The sequence below is a fragment of the Anabrus simplex genome, chromosome 5 (assembly GCF_040414725.1).
Source record: "Anabrus simplex isolate iqAnaSimp1 chromosome 5, ASM4041472v1, whole genome shotgun sequence".
In the NCBI taxonomy this organism is placed as follows: domain Eukaryota; kingdom Metazoa; phylum Arthropoda; class Insecta; order Orthoptera; family Tettigoniidae; genus Anabrus; species Anabrus simplex.
Window position 1 is genome coordinate 340,133,384 of NC_090269.1, and position 26,572 is coordinate 340,159,955.

The following is a 26,572-nucleotide window of genomic DNA, read 5'->3' on the forward strand; positions in this document are numbered from 1 at the left end:
CTTTAGTTTAAACTCCCCATATCCTCCCGCAGCCCCTGCTGCATGTACATTGTTTAAGCCCCCTAGACTCCTCAAGTCTCCGCTCCATCTGCAACATCAATATCAGCACTTCTTATATATCTATACATAAAAAAGAGTTTCAGATGGATTTGCTTCATTGTTGTTTTATTTTCTCCGGAATCACCTGCCGGTGAATCATCAGGCATTGAGTTGTCCCTATACTCCGCGCGGCTTTACTTCTAAATCGATGTTTCGCAAAACAAATGAGCATCGCCTTACCTCTGTCGCCAGCGCGCTACGGCAGCGAGGACAGCAATGCAATACGACCGCGTTAAACAGTCTTCGTAAAATGTAAAACCGCACTCAGAAAAGCTAATGAATTTGGATTGAAAACAAATTCAGACTCTGGGTCGAGGGGTACAATTGGGGAGGATGACCCGTACCTCGCCCAGGCGGCCTCACCTGATATGCTGAACAGGGGCCTTGCGGGGGGGATGGGAAGACTGGAAGGGATAGACAAGGAAGAGGGAAGGAAGCGGCCGTGGCCTGATGTTAGGTACCATCCCGGCATTTGCCTGGAGGAGAAGTAGGAAACCACGGAAAACCACTTCCAGGATGGCTGAGGTGGGAATCTAACGCACCTCTACTCAGTTGACCTCCCGAGCCTGAGTGAACCCCGTTCCAGCCCTCGTACCACTTTTCAAATTTCGTGGCAGAGCCGGGAATCGAACCCGGACCTCCGGGGATGGCAGCTAATTACACTAACCACTACACCACAGAGGCGGACAAAAGACAAATTACTGAAAAAAAATGCAAAAGATCGTGAACCATACCGAATCCCATACACGCTGAGCGAGATACATTAACCACGTGGCGAATGTAAATTTAGAATCGGCAAGTAGGCTTCGAGATAGCACTCTGACAATATAAGTCGATATGAATGGCAGCTTGGGATTGGTTGGACGTCTATGTTTCAGCGCATAACCACCAGACAGAGCCAAAATTGGTCAAAACGTCAATTTAGAAGTAAGGGCGTGCGGAGTATAAGTTCGGTGAGATTTGAGTAATCCTAAAATCAAGTCGCTAAATGACCATTCCAATAATATAGGCTTACCCTACCCCGCAATGCATTCTGAACTTAGCGGGTTGCATAAGTTCAGGAACAGAGATATCGGTGAGGATAAACGATTGAAAATGACGGCGACTCTAGACAAACCTGCAATTTCAACCAAACTTGGTACATGTATGACAATACTATCTGGAGAAAAATATTGTGAGGGGTAAGACACCACTAGCACCCCTACGGTACGTGGCATGAAGGGAGTGGCATGCAAAAATAATCGAAAACGACTAATATTAATGTTGGATCCATAGTGTTCGGGGTCGCTGAGGTGAATAGTGAAACTCCGGATGACATTTAATTTCAAGTACATTCACCATTGGAATGGGGCGTAAAAAAAGGGTGAAAAAGAAAATGTCCAAAATGACCGTAGAATATGGATGTTTGTGTGTATGTTCCAGCAAATTTTTCAACCAAACTTGGTTCACATCTGACTTACTATCTGGGGAAAAGAACTGTGGGGTGACACCCCTAAGCACCTTTAAGGCTGGAGGTTGGGCGGTAGTGACATGTAAATATCTTCGAAATGGTATTGTCGAACCCATACAGAACATTCTGGGGTCGGTGAGATGAATTGTGACACTCTAGGTGCCGTTAAGTCCAAGTTCGGCCTCCATAGGCATGAGGAGGGTGGGGGAAGAAGATGTCTAAAATGATCGAATAATTAGTGTTAACTCCACAGTTTTCGGGTTCACTAGGCCGTGTCTCAATCACATTTGGAATCGAGTGCATCATATCTAGAGGACAAAGCGTAAATCGAAATGTTATTATTTATTTGAAGAGATCTCAGCTACTTCTCAGACAATATGGGCTTCAACAAGGGCAAAGCTCCAAACTTAATTACACACACAACAAAGATTTAAAAACTACAAACAGTTCGTAGAATATAAAGATTTCTACAAAAATTCATTTGGCACAAGAGATAGGCCTAATACAAAATCCTAAAAGTAGATATTCAAAAGTACCCGGGAAGCGCACAGAGTAATTTCATAAAAAGACAAATTATCTGACCTATTTATAACGAATGCTGAGGTGAAGCGCGGGTCTTCTAGTATCTAAATAAGAGGGTCACACCTGGGTGGGTGGCGAGGGACGCATGCATCATCTAATTGGAACATCACAGGTGATCAGCGGTTTAGGGGTTGGTGGCTGGGAAGATGAAAACCGTACACGCTCATCCATTCATTCATATTTCATATTTATAGTCCCCAACATTAAAAAAAACATTCAACGTCACCTTCACAAAAATATCCACGCGCACTCACTCAAAAGCCCAAAAATTCTTCTTCTTTCTTTTTTCTACCGCCTTTCCCACACCTCTGGAGTCGCGGGTGCGAACTGTAGCGCACATGTGGATTTGGCCCTGTTTTACGACCGGATGCCCTTCCTGATGCCAACCCTATGTGGAGGGATGGAATCACTATTGCGTGTTCCTGTGGTGGTTGGTAGTGTAGGGTGTTGTGTGAATATGAAGAGGAAAGTATTGGGACAAACACAAATACTCAGTTCCTGGGCCAGAAGAATTAATTAGAGACGATTAAAACCCCAACCCGACCGTGAATCGAACCCGGTACCCTCTGAAACGAAGGTCGCAACGCTGACCATTCACCCAATAAGTCGATCAAAGGTCCACCAATTATTCAGCATAATCTTCATATAAAATTAACAGTAATAAAAGATATTCAAGCTCCATCTTCGTACATGTATTTAACCATCCCACCACCCATTCACTGAACCAACCTCATACCCTCACATGGTTATCAATCATCACGCTGTATCAATTTGTTCACTGCCAAACCATACCCACTCTCAATCAAACACTCATTACCTTAGGCCACAAAACAAGAATCACCCTCAACTAGCTTTCAAATTTTGTAACTTCACTTTCCGCAACAGCCAAGAGGCCGAACTTCTCACTTCATTTTACACAACTTCTTCCTTAACATCTCTTTCAACCTTCCCACTTCTCCTGGCCAAAGTGAGGGCGTTATCTTCTAGGTATGATGACGATGATAATAATAATGAGTATGCGATTTTGTTAACAAGTCCATGATGGCAGTTCCAAGAGAAGGACGATATTAATTTCTTGACAGGAGGAAAATTGTACCCTACCTTCCTCACACTTGACAGCCGCCGGCCTCGCCTTCGCTCTACGACACAAAGAATGGTGATCGCAATGAAAAGAAGATACCTTGATTATATGCGAAGTGGGGAGATGTGTCAGTAAATCAGAAATCAGATTACGCCTTGGAAGCGTCGAGAGCACTACAGAAGACACGACGTAGTAGCTGAGTAGAAAGATCCGGAACATGCAAAGTATTTTTTTTTTTTTTTTTGCAAGTTGCTTTACGTCGCACCGACACAGATAGGTCTTATGGCGATTATGGGATAGGAAAGGGCCGGAATTGGGAGGGAAACAACCGTGGCCTTAATGTAGGTGAAGCCCCAGCATTTATCTGCTGTGAAAATGGGAAACAGCGGAAAACCATCTTCAGGGCTGCCGACAGTGGGGTTCGAACCCAATATGTCCCGAAAACAAGCTCACAGCTGCGCGACCCCAACCGGACGCTCAACTCGCTCGGTGACTGCCATGTACAATTTGCCCAAGTAGCTCTGAATTTGGGCCCTACCGACAGTATAGATCCCGAAAGATAGTTCAGTAAAAACATTCTAACTACGGGAGATAGCAGAACACGAATGACAAAACGAAATATTCAGGTATATCCTGTGATTTTCTTAAAAAAGTGACTCTCACGATGTGTTACTGCAATCTTAAACCACTAGCAAAAACAAAATAGAGATATATGGTAGCTGAAAAGGTATTTAGACTTGCTGATACTGTTAGCGGTATGAGAACTGAGATCGTAGCTTTCAAGGCTGAGACTGTGTAGGGTAGAATATACAATAGATCTACAGTTATTTTGGAAACCTCCACAGACCAGCCGGAAGAGGTTGGTAGGGAAAAGGAACTGAATCAGAAACCGACCGTAACTTATTATTAAGATACATTTGGACTGAGAATCATCAAGGTGATAGGAGTAATGGCAGAGGATCGAATAACCATTCCTCGATTAATAATAAATGTTTGGAAGCAGTTTAATTTAGATTCTCTAGAATTCCTAGCTGTATAACTACAAGCTTTAAGAGGTCGAATTTCATTTGCTAAGAAATCATTGTTCTCAGTTATATTTATTATAGCTACTTTGAATACATTATACAATTTTGTAATCAATAAATTACCATTGAAAATCGCAATATCAAATTTCATTTTCTCATTATTCATTGTCTATTGTGGCAATCTTCAATCGAGGAAATTTTTGTTTATCTTAGTCACGCTTTTAGAAACCAAACTCCACGCCACAAGAGCCCTGAACGGCCATGGCCTACCAAACGACCGATGCTCAGCCCGGAGGCCTGCAAATTATGAAGTGTCGTGTGGTCAGCACGACGAATCCTCTTTGCCGATATTTTTGGGTTTTGTAGCCCGGGACCGCTGTTTCACTGTCATATAGCTCTACAATTGTAATCACATAGGCTGAGTAGACCTCGACCCAGCCCTGGCCTGGCCGGGATTCGAATCAGGATCGTCGGGGTAAAACGCAGGCACGCTACCGCTACACCGCGATGCCGACAATCATGCTTTTGCCTATATCAACTTAAAATAAATGTAGAATTGTATAATACTTTTTAAGCATCCTTATTTTAACATTACTTTCGTACAAATTTGATTTTAATTTCGCATTAGTATTTCCAAAAGATTAGAGCTCCTTTGCTCAGGAGCCAGCCTCTCACGCTGGATACCACGGTTCAAATCCCGGTCACTCCATGTGAAATTTGTGTTGCCGGGACAGGTTTTTCTCCGGGTACTCCGGTTTTCCCTGTCATTATTCATTCCAGCAACACTGTCCAATATCACTTCATTTCATCTGTCAGTCATTAATCATTGCACCAGAAGAGTGCGACAGGCTTCGACAGCCGCCATAATTCTTATCCTCGCCGCTAGATGGGAGCTTCATTCATTCCATCCCTGACCGGTCGAATGACTGGCAGGCTGTGGATTTTCATTATCAAAAGATTGCCTATTTATCACAATTAACTCAGAACCAAAGCCCGTGTCGCAACAGCTCCGTAGGGCCATGGCCTAACAATTGACCACTGCTTAGCCTGAAGGCCTGCAGATTACGAAGTGTTGTGTCCTCGGAACGACGAATCCTATCGGCCGTTACAATTAACTCAGATTCTCTCTTTTTCTCCAAACCGCTACACAGCGCTAAATTGCATTTGAATAAAAGCTACAAAATGATAAATGTTAAAATCAAAATATGAAATTTCTGATTTCAAAACATTAGAAATCACCACTCTAAACGTTAAACAATACGAAACTAGTTCCATCCTGTCCGCGTGCTCACGAAGGTGGGGAACCTATGCTACGCTATTTTTCACAGGATCAGCCAGTTAAGGGTGCGTTCACAGTATATACATTTATTTTACTAATACTTTCATTAACGCGATTTGTGAGGATTTAAATGCGACAACTCCGAGTCAGCTCCAGTATGATAGAGATAATTCTGCGATCTGATATCCCAAGTAGGCTTATCTGTCACGGCCGTTAGCAGAAAATGTATAATTCCTAAACTCTTAATTATATCTGTATTCGAGTAATAAGTTCATTCTAAGCTGTACAGTTAACTTCACACCATTTCAATACTTGTACAAGCCTCTATTTCGATGGCCTAGTTCTAATACCACGTGAGTGTGACTTTTTGGTGAATATGATTTAATGGTGTGCACCAAAAACTAAACCAAATACCATAGCGCGACACTTCCAAAGGGCAATGGCCTACCAAGTGACCGCTCCTCAGCCTGAAGGCCTGCATATTACGAGGTATAGTGTGGTCAGCATGACGAATCCTTCGGCTGTTATTCTTAATTTTCTAGACCATAGCCTCCATCTCACTGTCAGATAGCTCCCGAATTGTAATCACGCAGGCAGAGTGGATATCGATCCTGCCCTCAGATCCAGTTAAAAATCCCTGACCTGGCCCGGAATCGAACCCATCGTCCCCGGGTAAGAGGCAGGCGCATCATTCCTACACGGCGGGACCGGCAATGGTATGTACTGAAATATAATTTAATGCTCTACAAATCTAATTACAGTGCCTGAAAATTAGTCCTCTAATAACCTCCTAAAGAGAAAACTGTGATAATAGAAAGTCAATCAATCACTACTGATCTGCATTTAGGGCAGTCGCCCAGGTGGCAGATTCCCTATCTGTTATTTTCCTAGCCTTTTCTTAAATGATCGCAAAGAAATTGGAAAAGTATTGAACATCTCCCTTGGTAAGTTATTCCAATCCCTAACGCCCCTTCCTATAAACGAATATTTGCCCCGATTTGTCCTCTTGAATTCCAAATTTATCTTCATATTGTGATCTTTCCTACTATTAAAGACACCACTCAAACTTATTCGTCTACTGATGTCCTCCCACGCCATCTCTCCTCTGACAGCTCGGAACATACCACTCAATCGAGCATCTCGTCTCCTTTCTCCCAAGTCTTCCCGGCCCAAATTTTGCAACATTTTCATAAGGCTAATCTTTTGTCGGATATCACCTAGAACAAATCGAGCTGCTTTTCTTTGGATATTTCTTCTTGAATCAAGTAATCCTGGTGAGGGTCCAATATACTGGAACTATACTCCACTTGGGGTATTATCAGAGACTTATATGTCCTCTCCTTTACATCCTTACTACAACCCCTAAATACCCTCGTAACCATGTGCAGAGATCTGTACCCTTTATTAACAATCATATTTATGTGATTACCCCAATGACGGTCTTTTCTTATATTAACACCTAGGTACTTACAACGATCTCCAAAAGGAACTTTCACCCCATCAACGCAGTAATTAAAACTGAGAGGTCTTTTCCTATTTGTGAAACTCACAACCTGACTTTTAACCCAGTTTATCATCATACCATTGCCCACCGTCCATCTCACAACACTATCGAGGTCACCCTGCAAGCCTCTCACAATCTTGTAACTTATTTATTACTTTGTACAGAATAACATCAACTGCAAACAGCCTTATCTCTGATTCCATTTCTTTACACATATCATTGATATATGTAAGAAAACATAAAGGTCCAATAACACTGCCTTGAGGAATTCCCCTCTTAATTATTACAGGGTCAGATAAAGCTTCGCCTACTCTTATTCTCTGAGTTCTATTTTCTAGAAATATAGGAACCCATTCAGTCACTCTTTTATCTAGTCCAATAGCGCTCTTTTTTGCCAGTAGTCTTCCATGATCTGAGGGTGTGACTGACATGCGTGCTTTTAGAACTAGGCCATCAATGTTAGAAATTATCCACTTAGTTGCACTGGCTATCTTAAGTCAGGATGTAAAGCAAAAGCAAGGGTATCTCCATACAGGGAATGAGGACCCTGGGGGAAGGAAATATAAAGGCTTCCGTTATTGGTAACATTGGCACAAACGGTAAGTGGGACGGAGTGATTATCTGTGTGCTCAGCCACCTTTGTTCCAAGCAGTTACCGAGGTAGTACTAATTTTCAGAAGTAAAACATATTTTTTTAAATTTCGAATTTCCGACGGGGAATCCAAAGTACGTATCTCCAGGTGAACCGCCCACAGCTTTGGCGCCTAGGCTGGGCGTCCCCTCAAGCCAGGATGAATACAACGCAAGCTGCCTGCTTTTAGCACTGACCTTGTTCGTAACTTCGTACACGGAATGTTAATGTAGAGTAAAGTGACAGGGGTACTTTCGGGCATCATGCAAGAGACTCCTATAAAACGAAAGTCATGAAGAGCTGTCTCCTTACAGGACTTCATGGTGATGGTGGTGATTATTGTTTTAAGGAGAAGTACGACTAACCAACCATCCTCTCTTAATACTAATCGAAGGAAAATATGTAAGAGACACTCCATAGAATGAGGGCGTTGATGGAAGAAAGAAAGAAAGTAAGAAAGAAAGAAAGAAAGAAAGAAAGAGAATGAATGAGGTAACGATATCGTAAAAGTGGTGGGTTCAGTAAGCTCCTATTTTGCTATTTGCTTTACGTCTCACCGACACAGATAGGTCTCATGGCGACGATGGAACAGGGAAGGCCTAGGACTAGGAAGGAAGCGGCCGTGGACTTAATTAAGGCACAGCCCCAGCATTTGCCCGGTGTGAAAATGGGAAAGCACGAAAAACCATCTTCAGGGCTGCTGACAGTGGGGTTCAAACTCACTATCTCCCGCATGCAAGCTCACAGCTGCGCGACGCTAACTATACGGCCAACTCGCCCGGTGGTTCAGGAAGCATCGCAAACCTAATGACGTCGTAGTCGGAAGAGAACAATAAGGAAGATGAAACGAGAACACCGGGCTAGTTGCCTTGCAGTTAAGGGCGAGTTGCCTTGCAGTTAAGGGCGAGTTGCCTTGAAGTTAAGGGCGAGCAGCTGTCAGCTTGCATTCGGGAGATACCGAGCTCGAACCCAACTGCCGGCAGCCCTGTAGATGGTTTTCCGTGGTTTCCTGTTTCCATTCCAGGCAAATGTTGGGGCTGTAGATTAATTAAGGCCACGGTCTCTTCCTTCCTACTCCTAGCCATTTCCTATCCCATCGTCGCCATAAGACCTATCAGTGTCGGTGCGACGTAAAGCAAATTGTAAAAAAAAAAACTAGGAGACTACGCAAGAAATACCTAGAAAGTTCACGGAGAAATGGAAGGTAAAAGTTTCAACTGTCTGCAACCTGGGCAGTAGCAGATGTAATAATATTAATAATAATAATAATAATAATAATAATAATAATAATAATAATAATAATAATAATAATCCCATGTCCTCAGTTACCGTGTGCAAGCATTCCAATTTGACGCTATCTGGTTGTTTGCTCGTCAATTTCCACGCTCCGTTTTACGCTAGGCCTACTAAATGGCAGAGTAGTCTAAATCGAATCCCTCCTCGGCGTCTACGGTTGAGTTTTTAATGAATTTTGTTGGGTAAACACCAAATGTGTCACGAGGGATCTTTTTTACATGCCGACATCATACGACATGAAGTGTCGAATGGATATTTTCCGCCGTTCAAAAATCCGTCTTCTCTGCCGGTTTTGAACACGCTATCTTGGGATCCGCTGGCGTACACTACCACTAATCCACAGAGGGAACTACCAAGAGAGAGAGAGAGAGAGAGAGAGAGAGAGAGAGAGTGGTTGGTTCTATGTCCGGCCAGCATGTCCCTACGATTTAACCTGGTATTCATTTCTGTTGTACCTCTCTAGCTGAAGAACCACCGTTTCTAAGTCCCTGGACTTCCGAATGGAAATTCGGACCACGATACAGGTTATCCACGCACGTAATTACTGCCCCGGATAGGCTGAGTAAATCAAAAGTGATGCAAGATACCCACTCTCAACATTCATAGTACAACACTCATATTTCTATGTTTTCTCAAAGCCCAGGGACCATCACAGCTGGTCGTTAAAGTACTGTGCTTTGCATCCCTCACGATGTAGATACAGTATTCTAAAAGTCGAAAGATACTTACGATACTAACCACATAAAATCAGTCCAAACTCGAAATTTAAGTTCTGAAGAATTTTATAAAATTAATTACCAATATACAATAAACAACGCGAACGACAGCAAAGTTTTCATATCTTAACATTTGTGTAATCCAAAAACTCTCAATCATAAGAACCTTGATGACAAACTGAATCATATCATTTGAAGCAAGAAGTCACACAATCAAAAGCAGCTAAAAGATTAACTGACTTACTTGTATGTCCAAGAGTAGACTTTCCTCCTCGGAAATTTTCTTACAACTAACGAGAGATCAGAAGAGAACGTACGATACTGAAGATAGCGAGCTAAGGTCAGGTGACCATATCGAATTGAATCTTATCAGATGTGATAACGCAGTAACCATGATAAAGAACTATTGCACCGAGTGAGTAGCTGCGCGGTTTGGGTCTCGTAGTTCTCAACTTGCATCAGGAGGATAGTGGGCTCGAACCCCAAATTCGACATCCCTGAATATGGTTTTCCGATTTTCCCACTTTCACACCAAGCAAATGCTGGTTCTCTACCATAATTAAGGCCATGGCCACTTCCTTCCTCCCTCCTAGCCCTTTCCTATCCCATCGCTGCCACAAGGCATATCTGTGTCGGTGCGACGTAAATAACATTTAACAAAAAGAAAGAACTTGCAAGAAAGTTTGACATCCTGACGTCTGCTTTGAGAGTTAGCACTTAAACTTTCTTCAGCTTCTTTCAGTTTTATGGAATCACTGAAGTCATCCGGGCTCATTTTGGTTGTGGTGGGAATTTAGTGTCGGATATCCTTTCAAACGCCAAGTGACTTTTGGGAGCAAATCTCAACCCAGAATGAGCGGGAGTCTAACCTCAGCCAACGGGGTTGGAAGACAGCAGGTGTCACCGAGCTAATCGAGCCCCAGGAACGTTAGTAGATAGACCGAAGTTAAAATATTATTATTATTATTATTGCTGTTGTTGTTGTATCGGAGGCTTACCTTCTCCGGCCAGTTGAACTGGGCGCCTTCTATAAGGCCATCTATGTAAACAAATATGAACTAATGCATGACAAGGTACTTTGATATTCAACTGTTAATCTCTACCGTAGGTTTAATTGCTCCATCTAGGGGGTAAATTATAATTATTTTGTAAAGAAATTTGTATTTTTGATGTCTGTTAACCTGGTTCTTAGGATTTTTTTTGTGCCGAAGTTGTCAACACTTCAGCTGGTTCCTTCTTCTATAGTAATCAACCCATCAGAAACTTGTAAATATTTTCTCTAGCCAATTAAAATTAGGGATGTGTACAAGAATCCAGCCTATCAGTAAAGAGTTTTAGAAGCTTCCCCTCAAAAGTACTATAAAAGCTGGATGCTTCAGGGCCGTAATGTCTGAATCGCTCGAGTGTGACGAGCGTGTATTGGCGTGAACCAGAAGGCAGGGTCCGCGGGCGGCATTCGGAAGGCCCAGCAACTCAAGGTAATGGCAGAATGTTCATAAACATGTGATAGCTCCTGCGGATGGCTTAAGGGGAAGGTTTCAACCTCTTTTGTTTTGTAAAGTTCTAAATTGTTGGTTTAAATGTAGAGTTTTTGGCAAATCTGAGGACTCTATTCTATTCCCTACTGGGAAATACTTAATGTAAGGGAAGATATAGTGATTACCCTCTGTTGGTTCCCATTCAACTTGGCATGGGGTGACTACAGTTTTCAAAATATCTAAATTCCTTTTAATCACATTTGGCTTCAATATTTCTTTCTTAGTCACTCCACTGTAGAATAGCCTTAGTCTCTGTACGTTGGGCCATAAGCCCACTTAGGGTTTTACCTATTTCTACAAGGAGGGCAAGTGTTTCGCCCCCTACCCTTTAGTTTACGGGCAGTCATATTTAACCATTTCTTTTTTCACTAAGGCTCTTTAGGATGGGCAATTATGCCCTTTTAAATTTATTGTTATGTGTAGAACTGATTTCTGGTGTGAAGTTCCCTTGAGTTATAAACTGTTGAGCAATAGATAAGTCCACCTCGGGGCTACCTGCTGTAAACACTTTAATTGAGGACAACTGATGGATTATAGGTGTAACATAGTGCGCAATAATAAATGTGTGCCTCTGCGAGGCTGGACTATAGCATCTTTTGTAGCTCAGCCTCCTATGCCGTATAAATGATTAGAGCAAAACATGTAGTTTGTAAAATACTGTTCCTACCAAGAACAGTGATGCTCTTTTCTATGTAAATCAACCAAGCTATTCAAAATTGTAAATTTTGTAACTGATATTCGGACTTTAAGTCATTGTTATTGCTAGAGCTGACGAGTTCATTAATATTGTTGTTATTCATTCTGATTTTATACTTAACTAAATTTTAATTAGAGAAAAAAGGAAAGAATAAAATTTCGTAATTTGTTGTGTTAAGTTATGCTCTAGTTAATTCCTTGTCAACCCATTCAATCCAGGCGCCTCCTAAACCTCTGTGAGCTACGGAAATCCCGGAACAAGTGGTAGAAGAGCGTGTTTGAACGGGCCTGGACAAAGCCGCTTTTGACGGTTTTCTCCAATATTTAGATTTGAACGCTAGAAATATTTCCCTTTCCCGAGTTTTCAAAATGTTGTCAGGAATTTCTTGCATTATGTCTGGCCCTACAGAGGTTCTTGTTCCTTGGTATTTGGGCAAGGAGGAGCTCATTTATGAATTGGCTGTTAGAAAGGTCCAGTCTAGTGGTACGATTGCGACGGATGCTTCTAGACTCAATGATTCTTTAGAGTTAGCTACTTGTGATGCTGTTTATGGAGCGAAGGAAGTTGGTGAGGCTTTATTCACGACCACCTCCAATATTGCTGATCTTGAGTCTGTTGCGACTTTTTTGAAGGAGGCGAGCCCTCCGCTAACCAACTTAAACGGGATCAGGCTAGACTGCTTCATTTCTACAATAGGGTGGAGGATCTGTTGTCTCTTAAGCTTAGCGAAGAACATTCTAGTATAGCTAACTCCTTGTGTTAACATATTTCCGTCCTGTCCAGTAACGTAAACCAGTTGATATCTGGGTTTGAAAGTGGAAGAGTAACTATGTTGCCCCATTAACTTGAATACGGAAGAGGATCCGAATAAGTCTTCTGATAGTGGAGAATCGGTCGAGCAACAACAAGCTTCTTTCCCATCCGAACAATTGCTAACCCCGTTGGCAATTCACAACATATCCCACCATTTCTCATCGGTAATGCCACTTTCGAACTTCCGAAACCTCCGGCAGCCTCTCCGGTAATATTCTCAGGCTTTAGCAGCTTACCGCATCCTTTAGCCATGCTGCTTAAAGGGATTTCTTGATACTGTGTTAACTACACTAATGACGTCATAGCTTTCTTAAGATTTCTCGTAGAATTTCTGGACCATGCATTGGTGTTTGCGCTGTCACACTCACATATTTTACAAATAATCTATCCCTACACAGTTGGTGTTCTGTCAGATAAGATTGTTGGTGCTATATTGGAAAGGAGTTCCATTGAAAATGTCCATGCTCACTTGTTGGCAAACTTTATTCCGGCACGAGCTCTGTCATCCCTAATTTAAAAATATTATTTCCGAGTCCAAAGGCTACATGAAAATCTAGCTGATTTTATTCAGGATATTAAGATCTACAATAGTTTTTGCTTTGCACTATTCTGAATGTAATATTGTACAAACTGTCACTGAAGAAATAATTCCGCCTTCTTATAGATCATATTTTTGTTTTGCTTCCCGTCCTCAAACGTTTAGGAACTTGAGGCCATGTCCGTGTCTGCGGAAGGAGTAAAATATGCCGATACTCTGCGAGTCGCTCGAGACCCACCACCTTCTTCTAATATTTCTCGGCCACCCCTTCACCGAACTTTCACTCCCTGCAAATGTTATGCGTGTAGCTCTGCGAACTATTTACGAAATAAGTGTCCTCTCTTGAATAATAAAGGATCTGAGAATGGATCGTCGTCTTCTACAGGCTGTTTCAAATGTGGATCATTTACACACCTGGCGAAGAATTGTAATTTGCAGAATAGTACACCTTCTTGTTCTACCTGTAGTAACAATAATATCAATAACAACAACAACAACAACAACAACAACAACAACAACAGAATTTGACTAGAGTGCCCGGCTGAGTCCTTTTCTCAGCCTGTCTCTCCAGGTTCAGCCCATTTACAATTTGATGATACCATTGTATGTTCTGAGGAAAGAAGACCGGCTCAAGCTTTCTTTGAAGGTCCGAAAGTGCCTCAAAATTGCCTACGATACTACAGGATGTGTGGTCTTCATTAAAATTGAGATGAACAATGAACCTGTTACTGCCCTCTTAGATTCACGACGTATTGTGACCATTATTTCTGAAAAATTGTATTCTAAGTTAAAGTACTGTTGTAAATTTCCTGACTATACTGTATTTCTTATTCTGTAAAATGAGTTTCGGCTAACTCTTTCCCGTTAAAAATCTTAGGATTTAAACATGCAAAAATCAGTATTTCAAAATTTACCTGAAAATTCAAGTTATTTGTTGCTAAAAATGTGTTATGCCCTGTAATATTAGGTGCGGATTTGATGTTTCACTCCGGACTGGTGCTTACCCTTCAAAAGAAGTCATGCACTTTCAAGTTTGAAAATAACGTCCATATACACATTTTGACGTGTAATTCAGCTTAATGTTCGCTTATTTCGCCTCATCAGAGTGAGAAGGTGTTAGATCTTATCCATTGCATTATCCATTGCATTCGTAAATTATGTCAGTCATCATGACGTGTTTTCGGAAAATCGCGGGGCGTCTTACTTAATTGAATACAATATAGAGGTTACGGATTCGATTCACGTAAGATTTGCTCCTTATAGGCTATCTCGGCCTAAAATGAAGGCTCTAGAGGAAATTATAGACAAGTTGTTGAGTGAAGGTATCATTCGACCCTCCAAGTCGGTGTATTCTTCACCCATTTTCTGGTACCAAAACCAAAAGGCGGCTTCAGGCCGGTAGTTGATTACAGGGCGTTGAATCGTAAGATTTTTATACAATCAGTACCCCTTCCCGACTTGCATTCATATTTTTCTTGGTTTCGGAAGGCTAAGTTCTCCACCATCTTAGATCTAAACCAAGCCTATAATCAGATACCTCTGGCGGAAGAATTAAAACATCTGACTGCTTTTGCTATCGACTGGAATCTGTACAAATAAAACCGCGAGCCTTTCTCCAAGGGCGCAGCGGTTCTCACTAAGCTGCTGGATAGGGTCTTCTCTGATGTTAAATTTGAATACCTTTACCATTATTTAGATGATGTTGTTATTTTTTCTCGGACCTTCGAAGAACATTTAGCTCATCTAGAGGAAGCTCTAAAACACCTTCGTAAAGCAGGTCTGACTGTCAAGCTGTCAAAAGTATCTTTCGCAAAACCATCTATGTCTTTCTTGGGGCATATTGTTTAACCTGATAGAGTTTCGTTAGGCCATTCCCAAACTCAAGCCATCCGTAATTTCAAGCCTCCCAAAGATGTTAAAGTTGTTGCTAGATTCATCGGCATGGTAAAATTATTTTGGAAATTCATCCCCAACTTTGCTAATACGGCAGCACCCCTGAATCTTCTTCACAAAAAAAGGTGTCCCTTCTCAACAGACCGCCTTCGAGGATCTCAAATTAGCCATCCGCAACGAGCGGTCTTGGATATACCGGATTTTGCTAGCAAATTGTTTGTGCAGACCGACCGTATTCATCGGTGGTCGCTGCGATTCTTCTTCAGGATTCTGAACTCGGAAGATGGCCCATCGCCTATGCGTTTCGGACCTTGTCACCTCAAGAGGACAAATACTCTATATACGAGTTAGAGGGACTGGCCGTGCTCTTTGTCCCAGAAAAAGTCCGCCTTTACCTTGAGCATGTTAAATTTCAATTAGAAACTGAAAATTAGGCCCTAAGCTGGGTATTCAATAGGCCTCGTCGTACTTTGCGCATCGTCCGCTGCACCATTAGACTTTTAGCTTTTCAGTTTGACGTGCGACACATTCGGGGATCTGAGAATGTGGTCGCAGATGGGCTAAATACGATGTTTTATAGTGATATTAATACTGTTGAGTCAGAGGATAGCCCTCCGCCGTCTCTTTCCACTTCTTCTGGTATAAGTGCAATTCTGACTAATGCCCCTATGCTATATCATGACATAGCGAAATACCAACGTGAAGACCCGGAGCTGGAAACCCTTTCTTCTGCGCAATATGTCGTCCCTCATGTTTTGAAGAATGGAGTTCTGTGTAGACTCTGAAGGCACGATCAAAAGATTAAAAATTGTAGTTCCAGCTGTTCTAGTACCCGTGATTTTCAAATATTACCATGAGACCCCATCTTTAAAACCAGAGAGGTAATAATGGAATTGTTTATCTGGAAGAGTATGGACGGTGAATTTAAAGAACTCGTTAAAGCCTGTCAAACTTGTTGGATTAGTAAGCCCACGTTGTCTATCAAACTAGGACTATTGTCGTCACACCAAGCCTCTCGCCCTATGGAGCGACTGTATATCGATTATGTAGGACCTTTCCCACAGTCTAAAGGGAACGGAAATAAATTCATTCTTGTGTGCGTGGATGGCTTTACACGATTCTCATGGCTGTTTCCGACCAGTCTTGCCTCTGAACAAATGGCTATTTCTTGTCTCAGTTCAATATTTGCATCTTCTGAACCCCGTCAGTATATTGTTTCAGATAACGCTAAGGCGTTCACTGCTAATTCATTTCGTAAGTTCTGTGTCACTACACCGGCATATTACCCACATCTATCTCTAGCTGAGCGGGTTAATCGAAATTTTCGATCAGCCCTTCTTGCCTTCCACCACGAACGTCATTCTCGTTGGGACACGTCCTTACATTGATTATCATTAGCCTTTAACTAAGCCGTCATGAGTCCCACGAGTTTCCCCCAATATCTCTTATGTTTAAGTTTGTCCAAAACAATACCTTGTCCAATTTGTGATCAGTCAATGAGCTATTACCAGAGACAATAGATCCAAGGAATGTCTGGGATCTATGGAGATAGGCTAGAAATAGTCTTAAGGCGTCTCACAAGAGAGTAAATATGACGCATGACCGTGGACGAAAACCCACCAATTTAAAAGCTGGATATCAAGTCATGGTAAAAAATTATGTTCCCGCGGGCAAGCTTGCCCACAGATTTCATGGACCTAGTATAATCTTAGATTTTCTTACTCCTGTCACCCTTTTGGTGAGTAATCCGGAGACCGAAAGGATTTTTCGTGTTCGCCTTCAAGCCTGTGTAAAGGCTTTCGCTTTGTTCTGTAAAAGCCACCGAGTGATTATATTGTGAATTAATTATATTTCTTTCCTTAGCATGTTTATTAGTTTAAGTTTTATTGAAGTAACGTGAAGGAGGCTTTCTGCTCCTTTTGGTTATCAAACGTTATGTAAGTAAACTAAAATGTATTTACATGTTTAAGTTAGCTGCCTCTGTGGATCAGCGGTAGAGTGTCGACCTCCGGATCCCAAGATAGCGGGTTCAAACGCGGCAGAGATAGTCGGATTTTTGAAGGGCGGAAAAAAGTCCATTCGACACTCCATGTCGTACAATGTCGGCATGTAAAAGATCTCTGGTGACACATTTGGTGTTTACCCGACAAAATTCATTAAATCTCAGCCATAGACGCCCAAGAGAGTTTCGGTTTACTCGGTCTGCCATCTAGTGGGGGCCTAGAGTAAAACGGAACGTCGAAATTGACGAGCAGAGAGCCAGATGGCGTCAAATTGAAATGTATGCACACGGTAGCTGAGGCCATACGATTATTATTATTATTATTATTATTATTATTATTATTATTATTATTATTATTATTATTATTATTATTATTATTATTATTATTATTATTATTATTATTATTATTATTATTATTATTATTATTATTATTATTATTATTATTATTATTATTATTATGTTTAAGTTACATCCTATGTTAACCTTGGTTGGTTGTGAAAATCCTTTTGTAAAAACTTCCCTTCTATAAGTTATTAGCAATCTGCCATGAAATACCCTGCCTCCAAACCTGAGTCAGAAACTCTGTGTGCTCCTCCGAAGTCGGCAATCTTATCTACAACATATGAAGCACTGTTTGAGAAACAGATACTGTCGCCACAAAATTGAATGTTATAGTGCACAACTTTCATCCGAGGGAAAGATGGCGGAGCGGAGTATGGGCCCCTCTTGTTCTGGTCTAGACTCCAGAAAAACTGCCTCCTTTGGGACTGTCATCATTGGGAGATGCAGGAGGCTGACCTCAACCTCCCACTCTATCAATGAATTGGACCGTGGTACTTGGTTTTGGCTATCATTACCTTTACTTCAGCCCTCAGTATATCGAGAGGATTGTATCTCAGGGTACCTAAGGGGTCCGAGCGACCCCATCCTCACATCAGCAGCGGCGGCCTTCCTTGCCGTCAATCCTTAGCGCTACAGCTCAGACTGGGATTACTTCGCAAACGGTATTAAGACTACTATAATTCAATAATGAAAAATAATAAAAACAAACCAGAATGGAATCTCCGACAACATATACTCCGACTTATATACGTTTCTAATAAATTAATGTATCTCAAGATTTCAAGATTTCAAGCTGTTTGACTACAGTTTTCAAAACCTCTAAATTCCTTTAAATCACATTTGGCTTCAATATTTCTTTCTTAGTCACTCCACTGTAGAATAGGCTTAGTCTCTGTATCGTTGGACCATAAGCCCACTTAGGGTTTTACCTATTTCTGTAAGGAGGACAAGTGTTTCGCCCCCTAACTTTTAGTTTATGGACAGTCATATTTAACCTTTCCTTTTTTCACTAAGGCCTCTTAGGATGGATAATTATGCCTCTGAAAATTTATTGTTATGTGTAGAACTGATTTCTGGTGTGAAGTTCCTTTGAGTTATGAACTGTTCAGCAATAGACAAGTCCACCTCGGGGCTACTTGCTGTAAAGACTTTAATTGAGGACAACTGATGGATTGTCAGGTGTAACTTAGTGCGCAGTAATAAATTTATGCCTCTTCGAGGCTGGACTATGGTACCTTTTGGAGCTCAGCCTCCTATGCCGTATAAATGATTAGAGCAAAACACTTTCTCAGTCTGCAGTGAATTGTACTCTGGTGTAAGTGTGTTGGTCGATTGTGAAGTTTATGCTTTAACACTAACCCTATGGCACTACAGCCCCTGAAGGACTTTGGCCTACCAAGCAACCGCTGCTCAGCCCAAAAGCCTGCAGATTACGAGGTGTCATGTGGTCAGCACAACGAATCCACTCGGCCGTTATTCTTGGCTTTCTAGACCGGGGCCGCTATCTCACCGTCAGATAGCTCCTCAATTCTAATCAAGTAGGCTGAGTGGACCTCGAACCAGCCCTCAGATCTAGGTAAAATACCTGTCCCAAAATCGAAAAAAGTAAAAGAAAAAAGGACTGTTGTATTCCATTTTTCAATGTAGCCTAAACCTTCAGTTCAGGAAAGCCCATGAATATACCTGAATAAATGCGGCCTATAAATCTGAAGAGACAACTAGTTCTACATCACAATCATTTCGACTCTGATATGAAGATAATACTGTAAAGGTCTTGAAGTTTTCACGGTCTGAAATTATATACATATCCTTTTAGGGCTACACCGTGCGGAAGAAGCTACACAAAATTTTTAGAAAGGCATCAACAATTCGACTGACCTAGGTCAAAATTTTACGAGGACAGCTAGCGAGCAAAATAGCAGTGGCTGCTGCGGACTACTGTATTCGAAGCCATATTGTTGAACTCTATGCGAAGCAATTTCCGGGAACCAAGCTGCGATAAGGATGTAACCTGCATTTCTATTTAAATTTATTTTTTCTATTGTTTCTCTTACAATTCTAAAGCAATTTTATTTAACTCCGTTCAGTATTCCGGTACCCTTGAACATGACATCGTAGGATTGTCAAGAGATGCCTCTAAGTCATAGAATCACGGGTTCTCAGCTATGAAGATAGAGTCAGAAAAGGAGAGATGGCGACGCCATCGGCTGTTACAAATTCCCTGCAAGCACATAATGTTTGGCGGTGCTATTTTAGAGTCCAACCAGCCTCCGGGCTGAATAATTCACATTCAGATCATAGAACAATGCACACGAATGTATAGTGGGGTGATCATCAGCTCACTAGTGGCCTGATGCGATTAGATAAGATAACGACAAGCTCCATAGGCTAATCTTCTGACCTCTGCGAACCTCGTATGTAGTACAATGCAGTGACGATGCACTATGGGAAGCATGTGCTTCCACCAATGAAAAAGCCTAAACAGCTATGCTTTTTACAACTGTTTTTGTATCCTCTGAAAACTAGAGTAACGGAATATCTGAATTTTACGTCAGGCGGGAGTATAAAAGAGCCCTCACATTATATAAATACATACAGTGCATACACACAACTTCATTATAGACTGTTATACCTTTCATCGATCAGTCTGCAAGTCTCTGTGAACTAACTAAACACCTGTAAATCCTCTATTTGTAAGTAGTCCTGTTGCCTCGTTTAATTCCATACTGCTTACCCATAAATCTTTAAAAACTGAATCTATCCAACGTCGGTTTGGTCTCTATCTAATTCCCTTACCTTCTATGACCGGGTTCATTATTACCGTAGGTAAGCTATCCTCCTCCATGCGCCTCACATGATCCCACCACAATGCCGGTTTTGCCTACCACTTCATTCATCGAATTCATTCCTAACTTAGTATTTATCTCCTCATTCCGCGTACCTTTCTATCATTCTCGCTACCGTCATGTCTGTTACTTCTAACTTATGAATACAATAACTTGAGTCCGCCCAGCTTTCACTCCTGAACAAGAAAGTTGGTCTGAAAACAGACCGGTGTAAAGATAGTTTGGTCCGGGAACTGTTCATCGCAACTGCGAGCCTACTGCATTAGCCTTGCTGCACCTTGATTAACAGCTGAGGATATTTGCGGATTATGTTGTACTCTGTAGAGTAGTAAACGAGTTGTAGGATTGTGAGCGATTGCAGGGAGACTTAAACAATGTTGGGAGATGGACAGCGAATAATGGGATGAATCAAGTTTTTGAAGTTTCACCAAGAGGAAAAGTCCTCTCAGTTTTAATATTTGTGTTGATGGTGTGATGGTACCTCATGGGGAACAATGTCAGTACTTAAGTGTTTATATAAGGAATGATCTTCATTGGGGTAATCATATTAATGAGGTTGTTAAGAAAGGTTACAGAGCTCTTCACATGGTTATGAGAGTATTCGGGGCTTGTAGTCAGGATGTAAAGGAGATGGCGTATAAGTCTCCGGTAAGGCCGCAGTTAGAACATGGCTCGAGTGTATGTAACCCTCACCAGGACTACTTTATACGAGAGCTGGAAAAAATCAAAGGAAAGCAGCACGATTTGTTTAGGTGATTTTCGACAAAGGAGTAGTGTTAGGAAAATGTTGCAAACTTTGGCTTGAGAAGACTTGGGAGTAAGGAGACGAGATGTTCGTCCATGTGGTACGTTTCGAGTTGTCAGTAGTGAGTTGGCTTGGAATGACATAAGTAGAAGAATAAGCTTGGGTGTAGCTTTTAAAAGTAGGAAAGAATCATAATATGAAGATAAAGTTGGAATTCAAGAAGACATATTGGGGCAAACATTAATTTGTAGGAGGAGGAGTAAGTGACTGGAATAAATTATCAAGGTACATGTTCGATAAATGTCCAAGTTCGTCGAAAATGTTTAAGGAAAAGCTAGGAAAACAACTGAGAGGGAATCTGACACCTGGGCGATAGTCCTAAATGCAGATCATTGATTGATTGATTGATTGATTGATTGATTCATTCATTCATTCATTCATTCATTCATTCATTCATTCATTCATTCATTCACTCATTCATTCATTCATTCTCACTTACTATACCAACATCCTAGGAGATTACATAATATCCTAAATACTTGATCCACCTGTTCTAGCTTTGTATTCCCAACTCGACATTCAGTTCTCGTAGGTTCTTTGCCTATTCACATGACTTTAGTGTTGGAAAGGCACAATGCAAAATGCACCTATTTGTAAGTGTCAAGATATTCAGTGCTGATTTTTAGCACAGTCTGCAATTAAGACCTATATTAACTAACGCGAGCAATTGGTTTTTCTTGGTTTAAAGCTAAGAAAACCAAGATAACACTTCTTGTATTCACCAACAAAATGTTCTCAGATAATGGTCAGTACCTCAGTTTAAAATTTTACCGGAGAAAAGATGGCACTTAAAATAGGAAATCTAAGGGAGGCAAATGCCTTTGCTGGCAGGACCTAGTGTTTACAGTGCACTAAGTCTTCTGGTATGGGCTAGAGCAATTTTGTTACTTTCATTGATCTGTCTCTGTCTTATCCTTGGCTTTGACAATATGAAAGTGACTGAGGTATGAGCGATGCTAGTAATGCCATTCCTTCTGCAGCCAGTCCCTGCTATGAATGGTGTGAAAATGTTGCTCATAGGGTCGGTTGGTGCATGCATTTCAGTGGGCTTGGCAGACTGATATGTAATAGCAACTTCTGGCTTGGTGAGGAAAGCAACGGGAAACTACCTCACTCCTCATTTCCCTAGTACGCCTCTTCAGTGATGCCTAGGCCATTTATGACAGCTGATGGCGGAGCTGTTGAGGATCCAACCAGCCTTAGGGCTGAAGACTGAACATACATACAAGGGAGGCAACTCGTAGACGACTGGAATACAGTATTTAACTGAAAGAGAAAATCACAGCGACGAGCAATAAGACCAAGATTTTACAATCAAACGTCCTAGGTGCATAAAATAATCCACTACGTACTTTGAGGATCGAGTAGAACTTGGAATTTCCAACAAAGAGATAAGATGCATAGGTTATATCTTGTATATTACACGATTAGATGCGAATTTTTAAATGAAGAACTAGGGATAGAGCGAGTTGGCCGTGCATTTAGGATCGCGTACCTGTTGTAACGGTTCAAATCCCGTTACAAGATGATATCTGTATTTTTATTATTGTATGACTTTATCTGTATTTTATTATTATTATTATTATTATTATTATTATTATTATTATGTCAGTATTATTATTATTTTATCTGTGATATTGTACTATTATTGTAATTATCCGTTTTATTCAATTTTGCAATTGCCTGTTGCTTGCAAGATTGCACTTAGATGTATACATATATACGTATGTGTAGTATAACATTCAATACCTGTACAGTGAGAATTGTTGTATATATCAGGGATGGGATGTGACGTTGGTGCATTGTGCAATATTGTTGGCGATTCTGCCAAGTCATCGCCAGGCCATGGCTACGTCATCGTATTTATTTAGAATATGCGCGCACGGTGTCATCGCCGCGGGGCTATTTCACCACTGTATGTAATATTTGTCGCGTAGGTGGGAGTACGTCATTGTTATTTCTGGAGATTACGTAGCTGTGTCAACCAACGTATATATAAGGTGGGTGCACATTGTAGCGTCAGTCATTACTTATACGGATGCAGTACAGTGAAGTAGTCTACTAGATCAAGAGGCCTTAAGTGGTCAGCCAACCAGTGTGAACGAGAGATGGTGAAGACTCAGTGAGCCATTATTGGTCATTGAGAGAGTGAGACCAAATGGTTGGTCCGTCACTTAGTGGAAGACGCGGACGCAAGGCTTACCAAGGAGTCAGAGAGGGCAACCCTGGACCTGCCAAGAGGTCATACCATATTGACTTACAAAGAAGTCAGATGATATGGAGAAGAAGCAGTCGCGAGGATGTATCACCACGTTAGGCGTGACACATCTACAGTAAACACCAGAGCAATGGATTACGTCGTAATTACACTCAAAGTGTTGAAGGTACAGTCAAGTGAATCAGTGAGGGAAATATTTCGTATAAATTGTTAAATGTCCGGTCAAGAAGAATTCAAATTCATGCCTAGTTTCTGTCAGTTGCAATGTCATAATTTCATATTCTCATCTGTTTTATCGCAACAAGACTCACTATTTTTTTATATATTATTTAAAGAATATATATTGTTCTATCAAACGAATTCAGAGTTTCATTTCATTGACAGTAAAATATCTTAACCTCAAAATTAATGGGGAAACCGAACGCCAATCTCCTTTTCCCAGAACTTATATGGTATGTTGTCAAAAGTAAGCTTATTACCCCACACCCTAGAGATGGTCAAGAGTCTCATTCTATTATTGCTGTACTGAGTGACAGCTGGCGCCCTTCAAATAACGTATGTGTAAGTAAGCAGGTAACTAGTAAGTGTGAGTACAAGGTTCGATGAGTGTGTATTTTATTTAATGAATGTTAATTTTCATAATTTCCATTTTAAATGCAGATATTCAGATTTTTCAATTTAATCCAGATTTACATATGTTGTAAAGTTAGTCAGCAAGTTAGGAAGTTCTCACTGTGAGCTTGCATTCGGAAGATGGTGGGTTCGAATTCCATCGTCGGCAGCCCTGAAGATGTTTTTCCGTGTTATCCCAATTTTACACTGGGCAAATGTTGAGGCTGTACCGTGATTCAGGCCACGGCCGCTACCTTCCCATTTTTAACGCTTTCCCATTCTTCCGTCGCCGAAAACCTTCGATGTGTTAGTTCGACGTTAAAAACCTAGCAACAAAAGAACTAAGGTATATTACCTTATATTTTGAGTGGAGTATACAATGTGTAGGCTATAATCTGTTTTTTTATTATAATAAGACGACTGGACATAAAGAAATGAATTTTTTGCTTGCTATTTGCTTTACGTCGCACCGACACAGATAGGTCTTTTGGCGACGATGGAATAGGAACGGCCTAGGAAGTGGAAGGAAGCGGCCGTGGCCTTAATTAAGGTACAGCCCCGATATTTGCCTGGTGTGAAAATGGGAAACCACGGAAAACCATCTTCAGGGCTGCCGAGAATGGGGCTCGAACCCACTATCTCCCGATTACTGGATACTGGCAGCACTTAAGCGACTGCAGCTATCGAGCTGAGTGAAATTTTTGGGATACGTTTATATTACAGTGTAAGTGCTCACTAAGGAAGGATTTTTGGACATTCCATCGTAAGTGGGTGAAAAGGAGTTTATATATAATGAGTTTATATATACCTCAAATACTTAACAGTTTAAAGACGTGAAAATTAGTATTTGGAATCTCCCTTAAAAATAAAGGAACACGTTTTTATTTTCTGAAAAGCCACTTAATGGTGGTAAAATTAAGTGAAAATGGGGTTCAATCCTTCTTTTTTTATGAGGATACTTATATTTCGATTTTGAAGATGTTACTGGCGTGAAAATTGATATTTAAATATAATGAAACGCGTATTTTTTGGAGAGAGAATCTTAGTGGGGGGGGATGAGAAAGGAGTTGAATTATATTCTTTTTATCAGGATACTTATATCTAAAGAAACTAATGTTATTACAGACGTGAAAATTGGAATCTCATTTATAAATAAAGAAACACGTATTCTTTTGTTTTCGGAAAATCCACTTAAGGGGTGGGTGAAAAGAAGTGAAAAATGATTTGAAGTTTTTATGGGAATACTTACTTGTATATCTCAAAAACTGAAGATGTTACAGACGTGAATACTGATATTCTTAATATCCCTTAAAATCAAAGGAACTCGTATTTTTTGTGTCCTAAAATTCACTAGGGGGCAGGGGAGGTGGAAAGTACTGAAAAACGGGTCAAGTACCTTTTATGAGGATACTTATAGGCTATCTCAAAAACTGGAGATGTTACAGACATGATAATTGGTATTTTGTATTTCCTTTTAAAATAAAGAAACAAGTATTTTTTCGTTTTCGGAAAATCCATGTAAGGGTTGGGGGGTTGAAAAGAAGCGAAATAGGGGTTGAAGTTTTTTATTATGATACTTTTCTATATATATTAAATGAAATGTCCTAATTAATTTTATATCAACGCCCAGGCAAAGGTACTCTACGTAAACAAATGGAATTTTGGGGATATATTGCTATTACAACGTAGGCACCAACTAAGGAAGGGTTTCGAAAAATTCAATATTTGAGGGGATGAAATGGGAGTAAAACACTGTAAACCTATATATTCGTTACTCTGAAACCGTTATCCGAACAAAATGGAAATATCACTCAATGGTTGCTCCCTTATGATCTACATGTTAAGTAACACAAGTTTAGAAACAAAATTGAGGAGTGGTTAATATTCTAAAACAAAACCGTTTAACATACGAGGTTGAAATTTACGGTTGCTCCTATATATCTTAAATTTTTAATAAAACGTGGTCTTAAAATGATACACCCCTAGGGGGTTTCAAATGGTGGGTTTGGGGGGAGGGGCTGATGACGTAAATATTCATTTCTCTCAAACCGTTTGGCAAACGAGTTTTAAATTGTCCATGACGGTTGTCCTATATGTCGCAGATATTAAATAATACGAGTTCTGAAAATAATACACCCCTAAAGTGTTTTGACCGCGAGGGTTAAGTCTGAAAACGTAATTATTCATATCTCTGAAACAGTTTGACTTACGAGGTTGAAATTCCACATGATGGCTGCTCCTACATGTAATAAATTTTAAGTAAAACGTGGGCTTATAACAATCCACCCCAGAGGGTTTTGACTGAGGGTGAGTGTAATGCCCGATGACAAAAAATATCCATTTGACTGGGGAGAGGGGTGGAGGAGGCGGTGATGTCCGATGGCAAACAAATTTATTTCTCAACCTTTTGACATACTGCGTCGAAATTTCACATTGTTGTTGCTCCATTATAACTTAGATTTTAAATAATAAGTGGTCTTGAAACAACATATACCTAAGGCGTTTTGACCGGGGTTTGGGGCCCTGATGACAAAAACATTAATTTCTCTGAAACCGTTTGACATATGAGGTTAAAATTTCACATGATGGTTGCTCCTAAAAGTTT

The 26,572-nt window shown here is 40.8% G+C and overlaps 2 protein-coding genes across 2 annotated transcripts in view; both read right to left on the minus strand.

The window, feature by feature from the left end:
• The window catches only part of LOC136874083 (toll-like receptor 2), a 35,899-nt gene extending 25,929 nt beyond the window's left edge, over nt 1-9,970 (minus strand). The window contains exon 1 of the mRNA XM_067147619.2: nt 9,908-9,970. The gene's annotated coding sequence lies outside the window, so the exon portion shown is untranslated. The remainder of the gene's footprint in view (nt 1-9,907) is intronic.
• LOC137500923 (toll-like receptor 13) overlaps nt 1-26,572 on the minus strand; it is a 159,966-nt gene that overhangs the window by 79,440 nt on the left and 53,954 nt on the right. The window lies entirely within an intron of this gene.